Genomic DNA, 19,797 nt, shown 5'->3' with positions numbered 1-19,797 from the left:
GAAGGGGAGGAACCCTTCTAAGATTTTAACCCTCTTTTCCAATTTGGCATACACCTCCAATTGCTCCTTGGTCTCCTCCTTATTATTTGCTTCCATGTTTTTAGCTTCCTCTTTAGCATTCTGCACCTGGTTATCATCTTGCAAAACCCTTGGGTTAGTAAAAACCTTAATTTTTTCTTTGGCTAGGGAGGAAATAGTAATTGGGGAAGTGTCCACTTTGCTGTTATCCTCATAGAAGGTGATGGGCTGAAGGGTGAAGCTAGCGGAAACATGGGTAATCTCTGTGGTTGCAGCATTGTTAGCTGACACCTAAGTATTATCAGCATACAATTGGGCATTATCAATAGAAATGTCTGCCAAGTTAACACTTTTTTCTACCTCCTCCTTTCCTTCTTCTCCTTTGGAATCCTCCTCCCCTTCTTCATTATTTTCTGCGCTCTCTTCTTCAACCTCCTCAACCCTAAATCTGTTGGATTTTTGTTTGTGCCTTGCCTGGGATTGGGCAATTCTCCTAGACCTTCTCCTAGCCTTTCCCTCGGCCTCCTCCTCTGAGTCCTCTTCTTCCACCTCCACAGGTTTTTCCATTTTAATTTTTTTACTACCCTTTTGTTCCCCAACCATATTAGTTTTTTTCTTTTTCTTATTTTCATGGATAGGGGAGGGTCGCGAGGTATGAATTTTAGTTCCAGTATTAGTGCTCGGGGGTGAATTCTAATGGTGGTGTTGGTTGTCAACCACCACCACCCTAGGGGGGCAAAGGGCAAGGTGGAATTGGTACAGGCGAAAGATAAGGCCTTGGTGGATAATGGTAAAGTTCTGCCTTTATTTCTCTTCTCCCTAACATCACTGACCATATCTTCAAGAGCATGTAGCAGAAAAAATGGGATAGAAATAAAATCCCTAATCCTAAACTGATTCAACAAAGGGAAATGATAGTAGTAGCAAACACTGAACCTGCCCTCCAGTGTCAGATATTTTATAAGAACTAGGCACACATTGTCCCATGGAGCTGGCAGCTTGTCCCTTTTAAATCCTCCTCTATAGCACATAGGTTCCTCCTCGTCTGCAAAAAACCTGTTCATACTGGCCTCGTTCCTAGTTTTAGTGACATTTTTCCATTTTTTTCCCTCTCATTGAAAGACTAGTAGCCATGGCAATCACTTCCTCATTCACTTGAAAAGTGATTCTATTAATGGTGACCTTGCATTCGTTCCACCCATTGACAAACTAGAGGGCACAATTCTCGTCATACCCCGCCATCAACTTCATGTAGGGCAAAAAGCCCCCCTCCTTCAATAGAAACCAGGTGGCCATCCTACTTTTGAAGTTCTCCATTTTCATGTGCTCTAGCCTATTCAAATCCCCGCCCATATCTATCCCGCCAATTTCCTATTCCCCCACTTCAGTGATGCACATCTGAACCTCCTTGTTTGCGAAAGCACTGCACCTACTATCAACCCTGAGTCTTTCAATAATGAGCAAAAAGGTTTTACAGTACCGTGTTTGATAAATTTCAAAATCCCATGCGAATTCATTATGGGATTCGTGATTAGATTGTATCATAATTTTAACACCACAAAAATCTCTGACAATTTGATAAATGATATCATTCATACTCTTAAATGGGGAGAAATTTGAATTCCACAATGGGTTACCATAATGATGAAGTGACATTCCTCTTAATTTGCATTCACTCATATTTCCATTTGTACAGCCACATCTCCTCATTTCCCTAAAACCTTTCTTAATTTTAGCACACTTTGACTCACACTTGCCAAATTTGGCCCCTACATTAAATTTTATAGACATTATTAAATGATACTCCCTCCTCTTTCCTTGCTTATCAAGGACTTAATATCTTCGTTAAGATTCTCCATATTCCTCCAGCACGTGACTGCTATAGAATTAAACCCCATAGCAGTCGTCACGTCAACCACCTTATTTCCTTCCCTGTAGATGTGTTGTAGGTGGACTCTTTCCATCCGATGTAATATATGCCTGATATCCATAATGATAGTTTGGATGTTCCATCCTGGTTGGGACACCCCATCAACTAGATCAATGATTAATTTGGAGTCCCTTTCTATTGTTATTTCCTTTAGTTGCATTTCAATAATTAGCTGTAGCCCCTAGAACAAAGTCATTGCCTCAGCTAAATTATTACTTCCATTTCCCACCTTGCCAGCATAGACTAACAACACATCACCATTCCTATTTCACAACACTCCACTTGCCACTCCAATACCTCCTCTAGTAGCACCATCAAAATTTAGTTTAAATTGTGTAAGGGTAGGTGGTTTCCATCTCGTTTGCTGTCTCCTCAAAATTTTTGAGTTGTCAAAAAGGTAAAAATCCTCATGACAACCCCATTTTTCTACAATTTGTCCTTCTTGCCTACTTGGTTCTTCCTTCGACTTTTTACATTTAGCAACCCTTATATTTTCATTCAGCAATTTCTCCATTATTTCAAAAACCACCTCTACCAGTTTTTCCTCCTCTATAAATATTCTATTATTTCTTTCTTTCCATATATGCCAACAAATATATGGTGGAACAATTTTCCATAAGAAGATCAATCTTGGGTGATAGAATGGACAACACTAGTTCTCCACGAATTGACCCAGATTGTCTTTCATAACCCAGTCCAAACCAAATTTCTCCTAGACCCTAGTCCATATCCATACTACATACTAGCATTCAAGGAATATATGAGAAATGCTCTCCTCCTTTTCCTTACAAAGATAACAATGATTTATTATATAAAAGCCCCTTCTTTTTAGATTGTCTAAGGTTAAAATTTTGTCATGCTGAACTATCCACCAAAAAAAGTTGATTTTAGGAAGAAGGTTACAAATCCAAACCTTACTCCACCCTGGTGGATGGGGGTCCTTTCTAGAAAGGTGTTTGTAAGCCAATTTAACTGTGAAGCTACCACTTGTAGTTAAGTCCTAGACTCTAGTGTCCTCTTGGAATAGAATTGGGGGTCTCTGTGCTCCTAACAACTCTTCCAACTCCTTTAGTAGCTGAATATCCTCTTGAGAGTAAGTATCTTTATAAAGTTTCTTCCATTTCCTCCCCTGATCAATATAGTCTTCTACTTTCCTTCCCATGTCTTCTTTAAGTAACTCCATTAATCTTTTGAATCTGCTGAAGACTAGCAGTTTCCCTCCCAACTAATTATCTTCCCAAAATCTGATGTTATGACCATTCCCCACTATCCACCTTGTCCCTTCTCTCAATAATCCTCTACTCCTAACAATATTCATCCAGATTTTAGAGCCTCCTGGGAGGTCATTATTGAATAGGTTCCAATTGAAGGGGGAATTTGATAGATATTTAGCTTTCATTATATTACCCCAATCAGTGTTGTCTTCTCCCAATCTCTAGCCAATCTTCATGAGAAGAGCCTTGTTAAGGTCATGAAGTCTTCTTACTCCCAACCCCTCCTTTTCCTTTGGCTTGCACACCTCTTCCCAATTGACCAAACTAAGTTTATTTTTCTCTTTTGTACCTGACTAGAGGAAATTCCTTTGAATTCTCTCAATGCTTTCTGCCATATTTTGGTTACTTTTGAAAAGGGACAAGAAGTAAATGGAAGTGCCCTAGAGAGTTGCTGAGAGCAATTGTATTTTCTAGCATTGCTTAAGATCTTCCCTTTCCATCCTACTAGTTTCCTCTGAATTCTATCCACTATCGTATTCCATAATTTATTAGTCACTTCTTTAGTAGTTAATGGTAATCTAGGATAGGTATCTAGAAGGTTTGCAGACTGACAACCCAAAATGTTCCTTATCCTCCTTTGTAATGGGGCATTGGTATTAAATAAATAAATCTTACTCTTATGGTAATTTACTTGCTTCCTTGAGCTTTCTTCATAATTGTGCAATATAGTCTTCCAAGCTTTAGCCTTCATAACCAAGTATTCTCCAAATAGGAATGTGTCATCTACAAATTGCTATAGAACTTTAGTTTCAGTAGTAGTAGCAGGCTTGACCCCTTTGACACAACCAATATTCACTAGTTTAGAGAAGGACCTTGCTAAGACTTCCGCAACCATGATTAAGAGGTAAGGAGAAAGTGGGTCACCCTGTCTTAGACCTTTCTCTGCACCAAAATTGCCCTAGGGAGAACCATTTAGGAGAATAGAATAATGAATTGAGCCTACCATCATCTTGATTAGATTTATAACCCTATTATTAAACCCCACTCTTTCAAGCACATCATGGAGAAAATCCCACTTGACCTTACCATAGGCCTTGGAAATATCCAATTTGAAGGCCATACTCAGTCGTTTGTTTTTCTCCATTGAGTGAATAACCTCATGTTTTTGTGTACTGCCAATTATTTTTTCCAAGAAAGGTTTTATTCTGTTAACCAAGACTTTATCAGATATCTTATAAACAATATTACATAAACTTATAGGCCTAAAATCCAACAGGCTCAACAATGTGGGAATTTTAGGAACTAGAGCAATAAAAGTGTTATTAATCCTCTTTAGCATCTTTCCAGTTCTGAAAAAATCCCTAGTATCTCAAACCAGTTCAGGTTTAACTACCTCCGAGAAATGTTGGAAAAACACAGGGGGGGAACCCATTAGGACCTAGAGCTTTATAAGCTTTCATAGAAAACACAACACATTTCACCTCCTCCTTCATGATGTTTCCAAGAATGTGATTTCTTTCCTCCATACCCAGCACTTGTGGTATCGTATTAATCAAGCTTCTTCTGATCACCAAATTTCCAACTTTATTGTCCTTAACATAAGCCTTGCAAAAGTATTGCACTGCATGTCTTCCCATTTCTTCTTGATCCTTATAAATCCTTCCCCCTTCATCATCTAGCCTATTGATTGTATTTCTTCTTTTATGGTTAGAGGTAGACTTGTGAAAGAAAGTAGTGTTTTTATCCCCCTCCATGAGCCATTGTACTCTTGATCTTTGTTTCCAAAAAATTTCCTCCCTCAATAGAATATCCTTCCACTTTTTTCTATATATCTCTTCCTCTTGAGTCACACTTTCTAGGTTGATACCTTTAGCAATTTCCCCTTGGAGTTTTAAAATTTTTTCCTCCTCCTCACCTTTGATTTTAAAAAAATCGTTAAATGAGTCCTTAACCCAGCCCTTAACATTCTCCTTATGTTATCCAATTTTTGGGTCAGTCTGTGCATTGCAGTACCTTCTATCCTAATATTCCACCATTCTTGGACTCTCTCTTTGAATTCTAGGTGAGACTGCCACATTATTTCATAGCTGAAAGGTTTCAACCTTCTTTTAAAACCATCCTCACACTGAAAGATTAAGGGGGAATAATCCGAAGCAGTTCTAGTGAGGTTCTTCAGATGGGAATTACCAAGCCGATTCCAATTCCCTATCACCAATAACCTATCTAGTCTAACTTGGATAAGGTCCTTCCCCTTTCAATTATTACTCCAAGTATATGGGTTCCCTCTCAGTTCCACATTAATAAAGTCCATTTGGCTCATAAAATCATTAAGTTCTTGCAAGCTTTCTGGGCAGTCCCTATTACCACCCAATTTCTCCGAGTGGTACAGGGGAGTATTAAAGTCTCCCATACACATCAAATACTTATCCTTCATTGTTTCTATAATCCTAGCCAATTTATCATATGTTTCCTTCTTCCCTAGCTTGTCGTTAGAAGCATAGATATTGATCAGCCCCCAACATTGAATACTAGATTGGAAATCAGTTATTATGAAATTTCTATCCTTCCAAATCTCAACTCTCATCATAGAGTTCGGGTTCCACATAGTAGCAATACCCCCCGATGCTCCATCTGCCTCCATATGCATGTACGCAGCACCAGGCCAAACATGACTAACAATTTTATCAAAATTGGCACTAGACATTTTAGTTTCTTGTATTAGAACATAGTCTACTTTTTCCTGAAAAATACATTGTTTTAGAGCATATTTCTTCTGGGGGTTATTCATCCCCCTTAAATTCCAAGAGAGAAATTTCATTTCTTACCTCTAGTAACGATCTCTAGTGTAAGTTGCTTACCACTGGCCACATCCCTTGCTGCTTGTTTTGTCCTAGTTGCTCTACTAGATGGCCTTCCAACAGTCCCACAAGCACCCACATCTAGTTTTTTACCCCCTTCCCCCCCCTTTTCTTTTTCTGAACCTTCCATTCCCCATTATCCCTCTCTTGTGGTGAGGTAGGGCTAAGCTCCTTATTAGTCTTATCAATGAATGCCATTACTTTAGTTGCAATCTCCGCTGGGAAGACTTCAACCATTTTTAAGGGGGTACAAACTCTTACTTGAGTATCACATTCTGTGGCCATAAGGTCCTACAAGCTATTACCTCCTAGATTTGTTGGGGAGCCAGGAAGAGGGTGGCAAACCTCTATTTCAACTTCCTCCAAACACTCTCCTTCCTTAAGTCCCCCCATGGGTGAACTCAGTAGTTCCTCTAATTTCCTTCTAAAGGGCTATTCCTCCAATTTCTTCTTGTCCTCCAAAGCTTCCCCAACCCCAAGAGCATTATGCTCTTTTCTTGGGGTGGAAAGCACATTGTGAACCTCCATAGTTTGTATATTAGCGATCTCCACCTCCTATCTTGGGGCCTCTGAAGGTTCCCCCATAGTTTCCATAACAATCCCTGGAGTACCCTCCTTCTATTTGTCCTTTTGCATTTGGGCCTTGTAGTCCACAATAAGGTGTCCAAACTGGCCACATTTTTGGCAAAACAAACCCGCATTCTTATATTCAATGGGTTGGACCTTCTCTCCCCATTTGGTCTTAAGTGTAACAATAGTTGGGGGTGCTCGATTCAAGGCAAAATTCATACAAAACCTAGCGTAAACCAAGTGTGATTTTTGCATAGTTACCTTGTCCATAGTGACAAAATGTCCAAAAGAATTCCACACCCATCTTAGGATCTTTTCATCCCAAAATTCAAGGGGCGGCCCAGATAATCTAACCTAGATTGGGGCTAATTTATTTAACTTTGCACTAGCATCAAAAATCGGATTCGACTTTGTCAAGGCAAGACAATGTTTCCCATAATACCAGGTACCTGAGAGAATAAGATTGATATCTTCCTCCGATGTAAATTTGAAACAAAAGAGGCCACTGGGCATTGCAGAAACACCCACACTACCCTTAACTTTCCATTTCTGACTCACCCATTTATGAACCATCTCGATTGTGGGTCTGAAAGCAATGAATCTACCAACAACACAAAGTTTGAGGCCAGAGGTCACATTGTCCACCAAACTATTAGGGAGCGAGATCACCGGACCATTTAAACCACGAGCAATCTTGGGATCCTCCGAAGGGACATTAGTCACCGAAGATCCCACAAGTGCATTCTTGCAACCCATTAGGGTCCCATCAGCCATCTTCTGACTGCCCTCCAAAGGACAACCAACAAGGCCACCACTGCCCAAGACAATACTGTCAGTAGAAGTCATCTCAACATCCCCCTTGGACCCATAACCATCCCTCATGTCCTCTAAGTCCCTGCATAATGCGAGCACCATTTGCAAGTCTGGGCATGGAGGCGAATTCGAGGGCTCAAGGCCTGCCATAGTTTCAAAATTCAAATTCAAAATTGGGTAGCAAGATTCAGAGTGGCAAGTTGCAGAGCAACAAGTTTTATTGAAAAAATTTTATTCTTAAAAGTATGTAAAACATTAAGATGACAACGTGAAAGCAATACAATGAATATACATCACATGCACATCAATGCAAATAATTCGAGGTTATGGTTCTCATGAGTTCCATAACATAGAATCACATAAGTGTAAATTTTATTAGGTACAGTAATCTTAAGTATAATGTTCACATTCATAAAGGAATATCAAACACATTAACTCATGAATGAATGCATACACAAAAATGACATCGCAAGATATATCCTATAACATAACATCCACTACACAAGACACAATGTATGTAATGATGAACAAAATACAATACAATACATTGTCCCATAGGGACCTCAAAGATACAAAGTACATGATACATTGGCTCATCAAGTGAGAATAAAGAAAGTCTCCAAGTGATATGAATAAGAATGGTACAACTACAATAATGAAATTTCTAGCACATGTATAAGTTTGTTGGGATCTCAATGATAGAATCACTATCATCTAATCACATGGAACCCAAGGTAAATTGGTCACATCCTTAAATGAAAAATTACATCTCACAATTGAATGGGTTTAAATTGAGATATTAATTAATTTAATATCTCCCTTGACACTATAATTAATTATTAATTAATTAATTATACCTTGTCATATTCTTCTACTTATTTAATTAATTTTACTTAATCAAATGGGTTCGCTTCCTTATGTATTTGAATTTAATTCAAATATTCCCCCCTAATGTATTAAATTCATTTAATACATGTTTCCATCATATATTCCCCTTTTAAATAAATTCAATTTATTTAAATCCTCTACATGCTTAACCTTCCCTAAACTCTAATTAAGATTAATCTAATCTTAATCTTAACCCATCCTCCATCAAATTTAATAAATGATTTCTGAAAATCATTTATTCCCCCTTTATCCATCTAGCCTTTAAAATGAATTTTAAATTCATTTATCCTCCATGTCTCCCACTCATCTCATTCTTTAACCCTCCACTCCTCCATGTCTCCCACTCATCTCATTCTTTAACCCTCTACTCCTCCATGTCTTCCACTCATCTCATTCTTTATTCCTCCACTATGACACGTCTTCCACTCTCCTCATTTCTTTATTCCTCCACTATGACATGTTCCCCATTACCTTCAATTTTAAATTGAACCCACTATCTCCCTTTCTTTATTAATTTTATAAAATAATCAACCCCCAACCTCACCATGGTTGGATCAAACTCTATCCCAAGCCCTTGGAAAAAGCTATAAATACAAGGCATTCTAAGAGCTAAAGGAGGCCATTTTAGAGCAAAGAAACTCTGTTAAATTAAGCATTCTTTCTTTCAATTCTAATTCATTTCACTTGTTTTCTAATTCAATTCTAGCTTAATTGCTTTATTTCTTAGCTTGATTATAGTCCATGCTAGCTTACTATTTCAATTCTAAGTTTGAATTTTGCATTCATGCTAGCTTGAACCTCTCATTCTAGGGGTGTCAATGTCACTGATTCGGTCTTAATTTTGAGAGCAATTAATTCCATTTACATACTCATTCCTTAGTTAGAGAGCAATAGGATGGTTTCATGGGTTTTATGCTTGATTTTAATTTATTATATGTGCTAACCCTATGATATAATGTCTTATTGAAGTGTATTGGTTTTGTAGATACATGATTTGCATTTCTCACACATAATGTCAAGGCTCGCTCGTATAACAATCCATAACTTGCAACAAAGAATCTAGGCAAGGGAATCTTGATAGATCTCTATCACATAAGTACTTCATGTACAATAAAGGTTATACAACTTATCCCAAAGGCAAGCAACACACATAAGAAATCTAAGTTGCATATGGGGAAGTATCATTGTATGAGCCAAGTCTATAGTTACCTTAGTTGTCTCTCTAGATCCTAGTCCTGTAGTGACTCTATGCGATATTAGTAACCTCTAATACAAACAAGGATACTCACTATGCAAGACCTTAATAAAGACTCTTCTCTCACTCCCATCCTAGCCTATACTAGCACCTAGAGCATGGGTATAGAACACTTTATATTTTAAGTTCATTTTAAACCCATTTAATGTTTATGTCATCACTTACTAAGTAACCTACAAGGAGTTACCCTAGTAGCCTCTTTATGGCCCTGGCCCTCATTGCAAGCCACTTCCCCCCTATTATTTACATATATAATATACCCTAAGCTCATAAGTCAAATAAATCTCATAAATCATAATAATCACATTTGGTTCTATAACAAAAATATGGAACTAGCTACTAATCCTCTAACCAAGATATCATAAAAGCATTCTCAAATAACCACATGGCATGAGCTTTGTATTTTAAGGTTGGGTTCTATTATTGAAAACATATAATACATCATGAAATACATTGACAATAAAACACAACCATAGCCCCCACCTTTGGTTCACATTCCTAAGTGGACAACTAAATATCCCTAATAAGCATCATAAAATAAAACACTGAATAGAACTACCAAAAACCAATTATAACACCAGTTTCAGCCACTTTAAATATTCAAGATGTGTTCTAAAGTCCAGGTTGACAATGAAAGCATGCATGTAAAAATATATGAATTTCAAATTTAACACTCATCATTCAATTTCCTCTAAATTTCACAACGACCTTTACTAAAAGACATATATCAACAAAATATGGTCTATTAATTAGTGAAAAACTTAATTATTAATCAATAAATAATAATATTAATAAAATTAATTATAAAATATTAATATTTATAATTAATGATTTAAATGTGCTTAGGAGCTATTTGAAATCTCTTGGAGCTTCAACTAGGATTTTGAACCCTAGGGGAAATGTCCTAGTAGCCACCCAAGCTAACTTCGTGCACCTACAGTTCCTAACCATATGTCAAAATTTTCCCATTTTTTTGTGAACCTTCGTAGATGAGTGAAGAGCTTAAAGCTAACCTTTCAACTTTCCCTCGTTTACAGAGCTCTTTGAAGAACACATGGAGTGTGAGGTGGTTTAAAAGTGCCATTTTAAAACATTCATTCAGTGCTCGCCACTAAGACCCCCCAATAGCCGTTATAGTAATTTTTGTATAAATAGACCAGTCAGAGATCAAGAAAACTAAAAAATGAAAAAAAAAGTGAATGGATAATAGTGTTCATGGTGATTTGTTTTCACATGTTTGTGTGTAGGTACAAGGTTTTTTTTGATGATAATAGGGGGTACATAGGCAACAACAGGCTCGTTTCCCATATTATCTCCTACTTCTAATATGAAGGTGTCTTTTCAACATTCTAGCCTGAGTAGAATGCGTTTATTCCTAGATCAACATGAAAACAAACAAAATGGTGTTGTCACGACATTGGTTGGTTTGGGGTCATTAGTTGGTGACAGGAATCAACTACAGGTGCAAATGAAAAGAAAGGATTTGTGTTGAGAATAGGTGCATCCCCTTTAGACTGTGGAGGGAAAAATGCATGTCATTCATAATGGACAGTTTGCGAGTCATAAGGGTGGGGTGTACGATCAACACACGTAGCAAAAGATAATAGAGGTAATGCCTCCAAACATGCAATGCAGGCTAGGGCCTCATGTGAGGTGTTTCCTCCTACCCAAAAAACTATTCAGTGGCTTTAGATGGGGATGTTGATGCAAAGGTGGTTAATAATGTGAATGTTTTTCTATACTTGGGTTGATCAATCAGTTTCAGGGTCTATGGCCTAGCTTGGATCTCTACTAATTGCAAACCCATCATCACTAGATGTGTCAAGATTTACTCGATGGCTAAAGGAATTTTTATTGTGGTGTTTGAAATGTAAGAATTTGGTATAGCTATGATACCAAGAAGAATTTTCCTTAGGGAAAAATAATGCTAAGATCAAGAAGCACAAGACTAGCACAATATGGACCAAATAATGTATGATCATAACAATATGAGAATGAATAAATGATTATCTTTGGATATCAGATTATTCAATAATTGATAATTGATTGTGTATTGATGTTGTTTGATGTACAAGTACACTAGAAGTGCCTAAATATAAAGGTCTCTAGATTGCTTCTAGAATGACTAGGAGTTAGCAAAATGATAAGCATCACAACTAAGCACATGTCCACCAAGAGTGGATTATCCTCTATTAAGCACAGGAGTTAGTGCAATGATGAGAGGATAAGCCTACAAAGGTGTGTCACGTAAAATTATGTTGTAGACACCATGTGCTTAATTGAGAGTGCAAATAACTATGTTGTCAACATGACAACTTAGTTAATTATGCAAACTCCAGTGTTGACACCATGTGCTAAATTAGAGTTACTAACTCTTGCGTTGTCAACATGACAACTCATATGAGTATGCATACTCCTAGATGTCTAACTAATAAATAATAAAATAATACATTTATCCTAAGTAAACTTAAGTAAAGTGTAAATAATAATTATTTACACTAACACCCCCTATTAATTGCAACTTAGGGAATGCACTTAAGCTCACAAAAGCTATGATGAAATGCATAATGGGTCCCAACTACTAGGCCATGTTAGGTACCCAAGTACAAAGGCAATGTTGTACATACAATGCAATGCAATGAAATGCAATCTCTTTGACAATAGAGAAAGAGGGAAAACCTCATGGGAAAAACTCTCCCCCAGAAAGAGAGATAAGTACAATAAAGAAAGATGTATGCATAGATGGAGTAATCAAGACCCCCTATTATGATATACATCATGCATATACAATAGAGAATCCCTCCATGAAATCCCCCCCCCTTAGTGAAGGATCTCCTAATGAGTGCTTGAAGACAAAAGTGAATCCAATGCCTACAAAGAACATTTCTCCCTTTAAAAAGAAGATACACCATGTATAGGTGCAAATATGCTTCCCACTGTGGATAGGAAGATTAAAGATAAATCCATATGTAGTATGGTGTGGATGTTGTCTCTGAAGTCTACTCATATGTCAACAAGTCCTTGATGAATGTAGATGCCATGAACAAATCTGGTGAATGCCCAACATAAGGTGGCAAACAAGGTAACATGTCCATGTATGACGTTGAATCAATCTCCAAAGATGATGAAGCATCCTGATAGGAAGATGTAGGAAGAGAAGTAATGGTGCCTCCCCTCAATGATAAATGCACACGCATGATAGAAGCTCCTCGATGACTGTAGAAGCTGCATCATGAAAGCTGAATGAAGTTCCTCCTTGTAGGAAGAAATGGTGCCATAGGTGTAATAGAGAATGCTCCCCAACTAGTAGGAAGAATCCTTAGAAAATATGATGTTTGAGGAAATTGGATTACAATCTCCAAAGACTGATGTGTCTTCTTTGAAGTAAAATAGTTCTTCTCTAACTGCTATAAAGAAGTGTCCAAAATCATGTCAGTCTCAAAAGAAAGATCAAGTGCTTGAGGGTCAAAGTGTGCCCTTGCAACAAGTGAAGAAGAAGTCTCCTCAAAAAAGAGAAGATTGATGTCATCGATGATATCTCCCACATCTTCAATGCAAGACTCCACAAATAACCTTGCAATGTCTGGAAGGAAGTTTATCCCATGAAGCTGAAATAGGAAGACATGGTATATCCTGCTACATTGAATCAAGAGCATATATGGTTGGAACTAGGTCAGTAGAAGCAACAGGAGCATTAGGATGTGTGATCTCATCTAGAGTTGGAGTAACTAGAGGTAGAATGTCCTCTAGAAATGGAGGAACTGATGGATCTCCATATGCTTTCCAAAGATGCATCCAAATGTCATAAGGTTCAATTGCCTTTCCAATGACAACTAAACCATCAACATTGAGACTGAAAAAAATGACATCTACAATTATTTAAACAGGTGGCAGATTAGTGGAAAAGGGCAGTTCTTTGGAACATAAATAAGGAAATACTTCCTTATGCTCTCTTCTTAGATGATCAATGATTAAAGCACTCCATTTGTGATAGTTCCTCTTTGTCAGCCTTGGTCTAACACCAAATGAAATGTGAAAAAAAATTCCATGCGATCAATAAATGTATGCAACCCTAAAATGCAAAAATAATCAATCAACCCCCCAATGTATGATTTGGCACTTTATACTTAGTGCGATTACAATAGCCACTTTGCCAATTCAGGCCTTAGTGGACTTTTGATTTTTCTGTTTACAACCTACTCTTGCAGTTCAAATTTGAAACTTTACAATGTAGCTCATAAATACAACAATTTTGAAGCAATACAATGCAAAGAAAGACCTATTTCTAAAAGTGGAACTTTTGTCCACACAAGACTATAATCTGATTATAGATATGGAAAGTAGACGAAAAATTATTCACTTTCAAAAAAAAAAGAACCTAATTTGGACTACAAATGAGCCTATATGGAGCAATTGAAGTTGCAAAATGTAGGATTGGATAGGTACAGTCGCCAAAAATTACAATTTTTGACAAATTTGTGCACCAAAACTAGAAAATAATAGCACCACTAATTTTTTAAGAAAATTCTAGCCAAAAAAATGCACCTAATTTGGAGTTCGGATGACTGAGATATGGCCTCCCAAAGTTAGACTGTCAAATCAAGATTGAATTTGGAGAGGGGTCTAACCAAAAAACTGTGAGATTAAATTTGACATCCAAACGATCATCATGGTAGTTCAATTTGGCTTGCCAGTGACAGTCAAACGACTATCAAATTTAAGATAGTGACTAGCTGACGTCAACAAAAAAAGTCTCTTGTGGTGTTGTGGCAGATGACATCACTTTTGATGTGGTAGTGTATGGAATGATATGGCATATAGTTGTGTTTACGTGTTTTTTGCTAAGTCAGATCTACGTGGCAGTGTACAAAAGGTACACATGGAGGGGTGCAGAGCGGACCACGTGGCAGTGTCTTCACCGTTGGTGAGGTTTAGCAAAGTTAAGGTGGCTCCACATGGTGCCGTTGGTGTGGTGGCTATAGATTGGTGGAGGAGGAGCTTTGGCACTTCTTGGAGTGGAGGAAGTAATGGTTCCAAATTGTGAATTGCTAGCAAATGGTGGAATGGGCTAGTAGGAGGGTTTTTAACACTGACAGTGAGTTTATGCGGCCAGAGTTTTTTGGTGGGTGTTTGATCCCACATGCCTGTGGAGAAGGGTGTTTGGGATGTTTAAAACCCAATGCACTTAGCAATGCCCTTGGCTTTGAAGCCGCAGTTGCATTTGATGCCCGCCATGTTGTGTGTTGCAGTTGCCAAAATTTGGTTGAAACGACCATAATTGTCCGTCGATTTAGAAATGTTATGGTAAGCTAGAATTTGCAATGAAGGAATATTCCACTGTGGAATTCTGTGGGTGCCAAGATTTGATCATCGGGTGCCTGTAAAAAAAATTGCCTCTATAGGCCTGATGGCCTTAATTTTTTTTTGAAAAATAATAGGGTATGTGTAGGATCATGGTGTACCAAACTATGGCCTTAAGTGGCAGTGAAAAATCAACAAATCAGGGTTATGTCAACTTGACACATAATTTTAAAGTGGTTATGGACTTTATATAAAAAAGTTATAAGAAAATAATCTACAGGAAATTGAATTTAGTTTCTAAACTACTAGGCCTTATCATGAGAAAAAAATAATTGATTGGTCAAAAGTTTGAATTTTAATACAGTACTACAAAAATTTCAGGGCGAAAATAAAAAGTAGGTGTATGTCTGACCAACCTAATCAAAATCAAATGATAATATTTTTTTTTAATATAATTATAGATATGAAAAGTAGACTCATGTTTGGATGTGATGCATATTTTTTGATATTTTTATTCCTAATAAATAATTAAATATGAATTTTCTACCAAAACTTTTTAAAAAAAAAAGTCCCGTGTCTAACCACCTTAACTAATAGAAAATTTTACCAAATTTAATTTAATTTTTTTTTCTTATAATAAGCGAAGCATAGAATGTGACACAACTTTTAGATTTAAAAAATGTTATACCATTTGAAAGTTATAGCTATTTTTCAATCAGTATGTCAATAAGCACTTTACAATAATCTTCATTGATAATTAACTAATAAATACTTATCGAACTAAAAATTTGACAGAAATTACATCGATGGAATCTCGAGAGCGATATTAAAAAACTCATTTCATTTCATTCAATTTCAATCAAAATAACATTGTCAGACAGCTACCTGAAGTCTGAGTATCACTAAAACCCTCTTCAAATACATCTTTTGGGTTGACCAAGTAGGCTTGGTAAATACCAAGCCTAATCGGATATTCAATTTCAAATTGGATATCTGATTTCAAATCGGATATATGATATGGGTCGGTGAATTTTGGTGGAAAATTTGAAATCCCAACCCATTTTGGAGGGAAAACCATATTTAAGAGTATTAGCTTATGATTTATAAATTACTTTTGTTATATTACTGTGTAAATATGTATTATAATATATTATATATATATAATAACGTAATGTAAAGATATAACATATAATATATTAATATATAATAATTTATTATGTTATTCTTATTACAATCTATAAATATAATTTATATTATTATTATTTTTACTAAATATAATAACGTAATATTTTTATTAAATATAATAACGTAATATATATATATATATGTTATTAATATATATAATAACATAATATATATTATAACGTAATATTTTTATTAAATATAATAACATTATATATATATGTTAAGATATATAATAACGTAATATATATTATAATGTCATATTTTTATTAAATATAATAACGTAATATATATGTTATTAATATATATATAATAACGTAATATTTTTATTAAATATAATAATGTTATATATATATATATGTTATTAATATATATGTACTTTATTAATATATATGAGTCAAAGGGGGTCATAGGTTGACCTATGACCCCCTTCGACCCATTGCATAATGACATATGTCCTTAGGGGTCCTAGGACCCCTAGTGACATATTAGAATTGTTCTTATGGGTCGAAGGGGGTCATAGGTTGACCTGTGACCCCCTTCGACACATTACATGATGACATATGTCCCTACAGGTCCTAGGACCCCTAGGGACATATTAGAATCATTCTTATGGGTCAAAGGTGGTCATAGGTTGACCTATGACACTCTTCGACCTGTTAACTGATGACATATGTCCCTAGGGGTTTAGGACCCCTACAGACATATTAGAATCGTTCTTATGGGTTAAAGGGGGTCATAGGTTGACCTATGACCCCTTTCGACCGATTAAATGATGACATATGTCCCTAAGGGTCCTAGGACCCCTAGGGACGTATTAGAATCATTCATATGGGTCAAAGGGCATCATAGGTTGACCTATGACCCCCTTCGACCTATTACATGATGACATATGTCCCTAGGGGTCCTAGCACTCTTAGGGGGACATATTAGAATCATTCATATGGGTCGAAGGGGATCATGGTTTGACCTATGACCCCCTTCGACCCATTACATAATGACATATGTCCCTAGGACATATTAGAATCATTTTTATGGGTCAAAAGGGGTCATAGGTTGACCTATGATCCCCTTCGACACATTACATGACGACATATGTCCCTAGGGGTCCTAGGACCCCTAAGGACATATTAGAAACATTCATATGGGTCAAAGGGGGTCATAGGTTGACCTATGACCCCCTTCGACCCATTACATGAAGACATATGTCCCTAGGGGTCCTAGGACCTCTAGGGACATATTAGAATCATTCATATGGGTCAAAGGGGGTCAAAGGGTGACCTATGACCCCCTTCGACCCATTAAATGATGACATATGTTCGTAGGGGTCTTAGGACCCATAGAGACATATTAAAATTATTCATATGGGTCAAAGGGGGTCATAGGTTGACCTATAACCCCCTTCGACGCATTAAATGACAACATATGTCCTTAGGGATCCTAGAACCCCTAAAGACATATTAATTTTTTTTATATGGGTTAAGGGGGTCATAGGTTGACCTATGACCCCCTTAGACCCATTAAATGACGATATATGTCCCTAGGGGTCCTAGGACCCCTAAGGACATATTAGAATTGTTCATATGAGTCAAAGGGGGTCATAGGTTGACCTATGACCACCTTTAACCCATTACATGATAGCATATGTCCCTAGGACCCCTAGGGACATATGATAATCGTTCTTATGGGTCAAAGGGGGTCATAGGTTGACCTATGACCCCTTTCGACACATTACATGATGACATATGTCCCTAGGGGTCCTAGGAGCCCTAGGGACATATTAGAATTGTTCATATGGGTCGAAGGGGGTCATAGGTCTACCTATGACCCTCTTCGACCCATTAAATGATGACATATGTCCCTAGGGGTCCTAGGACCCTTAGGGACATATTAGAATTGTTCATATTGGTCAAGGGGGGTCATAGGACCCCTACAGACATATTAGAATTGTTCATATTGGTCAAGGGGGGTCATAGGTTGACCTATGACCCTCTTTGACCATTTACATGATGACATATGTCCCTAGGACTGCTAGGGACATATGAGAATCGTTCTTATGGGTCAAAGGGGGTCATAGGTTGACCTATGACCCCCTTTGATGCATTACATGACGACATATGTCCCTAAGGGTCCTAAGACCCCTAGGGAAATATTAGAATTGTTCTTATAGGTCAAAGGTGGTCTAAGGTTGACCTATGACCCACGTTGACCCATTACATGATGACATATGTCCCTAGGGGTCCTCAGAATCCTAGGAACATATTAGAATCGTTCGTATGGGTCTAAGGGGGTCATAGGTTGACCTATGACACCCTTTGACCCATTACATGATGACATATGTCCCTAGGGGTCCTAGGACCCCTAGGGACATATTAGAATGCTTCTTATAGGTCAAAGGGGGTCATAGGTCAACCTATGACCCCCTTCGACCCATTACATGATGACATATGTCAAAAGGGGTCCTAGGACCCATAGGGACATATTGGAATCGTTCTTATGGATAAAAGGGGGTCATAGGTTGACCTATCACCCCGTTTGACCCTTTACATGATGACATGACCCTAGGACCCAGAGGGACATATTAGGGTCATTCTTATGGGTCAAAGGCGGTCATAGGGTGACCTATGACACCCTTTGACCCATTCAATGACAACATATGTCCCTAAGGGTCCTAGGACCCCTAGGGACATATTAGAATCATTCTTATAGGTCAAAGGGGGTCATAAGTCAACTTATGACCCCCTTCGACCCATTACATCATGACATATGTCGCTAGGAGTCATAGGACACCTAGGGACATATTAGTATTGTTCTTATGGGTCAAAAGGGGTCATAGGGTGACCTATGACCCTCTTTGACCCATTAGAAGGATTCTAAAATGTCCCTAGGGGTCTTAGGACCCCTAGGGACATATGTCATCATGTAATGGGTAGAAGGGGGTCATAGGTCAACCTTTGAACCCCTTTGACCCATAAGAATGATTCTAATATGTCCTTAGGGGTCTTAGGACTCCTAGGGATATTTGTTGTCATTTAATGGGTTGAAGGGGTTCATAGGTCAACCTATGACCCCCTTTGACCCATAAGAACGATTCTAATATGTCCTTAGGGGTCCTAGGACCCGTAGGGACATATGTCATCATTCAATGGGTCAAAGGGGGTCATTGGTCAACCTATGACCCCCTTTGACCCATATGAGTGATTCTAATATGTCCCTAGGGATCCTAGGACCCCTAGGGACATATGTCATCATGTAATAGATTGAACGGGGTCATAGGTCAACCTATGACCCCCTTAAACCCATAAGAACGATTCTAATATGTCCCTAGGGTTTCTAGGATGCTTAGCGACATATGTCATTATGTAATGGGTGAAAGCGGGTCATAGTTTAGCCTATGACCACCTTTGACCCATAAGAACGATTCTAATATGTCCTAGGGGTCCTAGGAACCCTAAGGACATATGTCGTCATGTAATTGGTCGAAGGGGGTCATAGGTCAACCTATGACCCTCTTTGACCCATATGAACGATTCTAATATGTCCCTAAGGGTCATAGGACCCCTAGGGACATATGTCATCATTTAATAGGTCAAAGGGGGTCATAGTTCACCCTATAACCCTCTTTGACCCATAAGGATGATTCTAATATGTCCTTAGGGGTCCTAGGACCCCTAGGGACATATGTCGTCATGTAATTGGTCAAAGGGGATGATAGGTCAACCTATGACCCCCTTTGACCCATAAGAATGATTCTATATATATGTCATC

This window comes from Cupressus sempervirens, chromosome 7, assembly GCF_028749045.1.
Source record: "Cupressus sempervirens isolate cs-2001-9-10 chromosome 7, ASM2874904v1, whole genome shotgun sequence".
Taxonomy (NCBI): domain Eukaryota; kingdom Viridiplantae; phylum Streptophyta; class Pinopsida; order Cupressales; family Cupressaceae; genus Cupressus; species Cupressus sempervirens.
Note: the sequence above shows the minus strand (reverse complement) of the source record.